This window comes from Lepidothrix coronata, unplaced genomic scaffold (genome assembly GCF_001604755.1).
Source record: "Lepidothrix coronata isolate B3197 unplaced genomic scaffold, Lepidothrix_coronata-1.0 Scaffold187, whole genome shotgun sequence".
In the NCBI taxonomy this organism is placed as follows: domain Eukaryota; kingdom Metazoa; phylum Chordata; class Aves; order Passeriformes; family Pipridae; genus Lepidothrix; species Lepidothrix coronata.
In genome coordinates, this window is record NW_016690367.1 from 927,682 (window position 1) to 931,574 (window position 3,893).

Below are 3,893 nucleotides of genomic sequence, written 5' to 3' on the forward strand. Positions count from 1 at the left end.
GGGCTAGTGGAAGGTGGCCCTGCCCATGGCAGGGGGTGGAACAGGATGAGCTTTAAGGTCCCTTCCAACCCAAACCATTCCATGATTCTGTGATCCTATGTCAGGTCTCTGCAGTGCTGCCCCTGAGGAGTCAGCAGAGCTGGGGCAGGTGGGAGGACGGAGGTTTGGGAGAGGAATAAATGAAATCTAAATATACACACACTGCCAGGCCCAGCTTCCTCGAGGTCCCACCTACACAAGGGTTCTCTTGAAGGGAAATGTCACTGGGATACCTTTCCCCTCTTCAAATCCTTCCTGTGGTGCGGGTGAAGGATCACACTCTATTTTCGGAGCCTGTTTCTGCTGTTCCATCTGCTGCCCAGGCCCCCTCCCAAGACCACTCACTCACCTTGCCATGATCTGAGCTAAGTCTGGACCTTTCTCTTTGTCAGGGGATTGTGTTCTATCTAGTGTTTCATCTGCCTGTAAGTCTGAGAGATCTTAAAAAGCAAAATATTGAAGAAGCGGGAGCTTTTGTGCTTGGCAAGATGAGACTCACCTTGTGCCTGTGGTTCCTTGAAAGCTCTGCTGCCGTGTTGGATCCACCTAATGTGGGAGCAAACCTGCAGTTCACCTGCCCAGTAATGAGAAGCCATTAATGAACAGCCTCAGAGGGAGCCTGGGATGCCTTTTCATGGGAGGTGTTTGCTCTTGGGTCCTTTGACCTGCTGTACTTTGGTGCTCTGTTGACAGTTTCTGCCTGTGCTTACACACTTCCTCTGCAGGTGTTGGGGTAGGAACCTTTAAGTAGTGTCCCTAAAAGGTTTAAATCCCTGTAGGACAACTGCGAAGCATTTTGGGAAATCAGTGAAGTAGCCTTTGCACACACAGGCTCCAACCCAAAGCTGCTTTTTTAAAAAAGCACTTGAAATACTAAGTTTATGGATGCTTTAAGAGTCTTCTGCAGTTACTGCCTTACACCAGGCTGACTTTCATCCCCTTTGACTTTCATCCCCTTTATCTCCTGCTGTGCTACTTTTTTTTTCCCAATTCTTTTCCTACTAAAAATAGGAAATACTCTTCAAGCCCTTCACCTTTGTGCAAACAAAGAAGTAATTTGTTTTAGCATCTGAGCTGACTCCTGGGCTACGTGCCTCAGAAGGAAACCAGTGTGATATGAATCTGCTGCTTCTGGAGGCACGGACTCCAAATATAGTCTGAGTAGGGGAAAGGGCTGAAAATGGGAGTGCTTAGTTCTTATGCCACCAGCTCTGCTGCTTTTTCCCAGCAGGATGCCTGGCTGGATACCCAATTCCCATTTTTGTCCCCAAAAATCAGAGCTATACCTTTCAGATGCTCAGAGGTTCAAAACCATTATGGGAACCACAGAATCCTGGAATGGTTTGGGTTAGAAGGGGCCTTAAAGCCCATCTTGTCCCACCCCCTGCCATGGGCAGGGACACCTTCCACTGTCCCAGGTTGCTCCAAGCCCCATCCAACCTGGCCTTGGACACTTCCAGGGATTGGGCAGCCACAGCTTCTCTGGGAAATCCACTCTAACCCCTCGCTACTCTCAAAGGGAGGAATTTCTTCCCAATATCCCCTTCGTCAGTGGGAAGCCATTCCCCCTTGTCCTGTCCCTCCAGGCCCTTGTCCAAAGTCCTTCCCCAGCTCTCTTGGAGCCCCTTTAGGCACTGGAATAAAATTATTCCAGAATAAAAGAACAGCTTTTTCATTGAGGAAGACACAGAAGCTGTGACTTCCCTCTGAGATCCTGGATGTTATGTGTCCATGTGATACAGCACAAGAGCCAAAGTGGCCAAAGTGCCTGAGATCAGCCCTTTAATTACAGTTGATGTGTGCTAATTTGCAAGCAGGCAGAAAGGCAAATTCCTACTGTTCCTTAGGCAAATTTAAAGGGAGGAACTGATGGAGAGACTGTTTGACTTTTAAACAAGGTGCAGAAGCACAAGGTGCTAACCTGGATGAAAGCATTATTGTAAATAAGTCGAGTGCACTTGACAAGCCAGCAAAATACTTTGGGACGTTATCCTGACAACCTTTTGTTCTTAAATTTGCTCTAGTTCTTTGTGTAATTAATGTGCTGAGTGCTGTCAGGGTGCTTGGGGCACTCTATGGGATGTCAGTGCTGGTTTTCTTCCTGCTGCATTTGCAAGTGGTTCAGCTCAGCCATCCATCTACTTGGTGTGGCATTTTATACCCAATAATTTCCCCCCCCCCCACCCCGTGAACAACTTGAGGAGGTGTCTGAATTTCTGCTACCTTTCCCTCCTGAGCTACGAGCCAAATGTTTTACAGAGATTATTTGCTGACCTGCCAGAGACCTCGTAATTCTGTGACACCCCATTTGGAGTGACTTTTGGAGCTGTCGTGGTGAATGACTGTGTAGTTTGTACCCATATCTCTTGCCTGGGGGAAGGCAGAGGTTAATTCTGCTGTTTTTGTGGTTTTGTGGATGTGCTGGGATGGAGGTGCTTTGGCCTCCAGGCTGGAGCAAGACAGTAGCAAAGGCTGATGCTGAGTGAGAAACCCTTTGTGTTTGCTGAAGTGTTTCGTGATTGAATTGAGCTATCTTGTTTCTTGTGTGAAGAGATAAGACCTTGTAGGAGGTAGTCAATCCTTGGGGTAATTCAGGGCAACTCCCTGTGAAACAATGAGCGTGGAGCTCCTGTGGCTCAGTAAGTAGGACGTGGAGCAGGGGGAGCACAGGTTTCCAGAGTTTCTAGTTTTCATTTTCAACTTGTTGGACCTTAAATTCACCTTGCTCTTTGGAACGTTGCCTGTAACTTCTGTCCAGAGATTTTAGCAGCTGATTTCATTGGGCTTGGGCGTAGGAGAGGAGCCTGCTTGGAACCAGAGGCAAACAGATTTAGTATAAATGAAGGGATTTTTTTTTTGTCAGTACTGTTTCTTCACACAGCAGCAATGCATCCTGACTGAGTGGCAAACCTGGCCTTTTAAAAACAAAATGCTGAATGTTCTCACTACTTTGCTGCCTTTGTGAGCTGTACATGAGTGTTAGCTGAGCTGTTGGTGGGACAAAGCTGCTTCCAGGGCCCTGGGGCTGGTGCTGAGCTGCAGTCCCAGTGCGAACACTTCAATTTTGTCACTGCCAGCGTCATCACCTTATCTGTTTGGTTCCCATTTGTCCTGGAAAGGAGCCTGGCTCTGATTGCTGAAGGTGTCTTTTTGTCTTCTGAAACAGAACCCAGAGGTGGCTTTTTTCCAGGCTGGACCTATCCAGCTGTGATGGGACCAGCGATAACTGTGACTTGCTTGGGGGAGAACATTGTTCTTCAACCCAGCCTGGGTTTGTCGTGCTTTGTTAAGCGGAGATTTTAAGATTTCTGAAGGGTTTACTGTCTGGGTTGTGATAGATTTGTATTCCCTTGTACACAAAAACTACCAGCTGCTAAATTTCCCCTCACAGATCTGCTCAGCCCGTGGCGTGCTCAGGTTCTGCGGGTTCTGAGCCGAGCCTTGCCGATTTAGGCTCTGCAGCGGGTCCTGGTGCCTCTTAGAGCCTATCTTAAGGCCGTGTGAGCTCAGGCTTTGTGCACTGGCGTAACCCACACGTAGGATTTCCTTTATCCTGGAATCATTTCGGATGGAAAAGCCCCTCGGCGTCCGAGGGTCTGTCCCGTGAGGGGCCGGGGCCGCCAGGGGGCGCTCGGCACCGGCCCGAGGGCGGGTCGGTGACAAAGGGAGCCGGGACGGGCCCCGGGAATGGGATCGCGCTCCCCGGGATCGGGTGGGATACTGAGGGGAAATCCCTCCCTGTGAGGGCTGTGAGGCCCTGGAACAGGCTGCCCAGAGAAGCTGTGGCTGCCCCATCCCTGGGAGTGTCCAAGGCCAGGTTGGAGGGGGGCTTGTGGAAGGTGTCCCTGCCCATG

The 3,893-nt window shown here is 49.7% G+C and overlaps 1 protein-coding gene across 7 annotated transcripts in view; it reads left to right on the forward strand.

Moving 5' to 3' along the window:
* Window positions 1–3,893, forward strand: part of PHACTR4 (phosphatase and actin regulator 4) — a 64,837-nt gene that overhangs the window by 26,408 nt on the left and 34,536 nt on the right. The window lies entirely within an intron of this gene.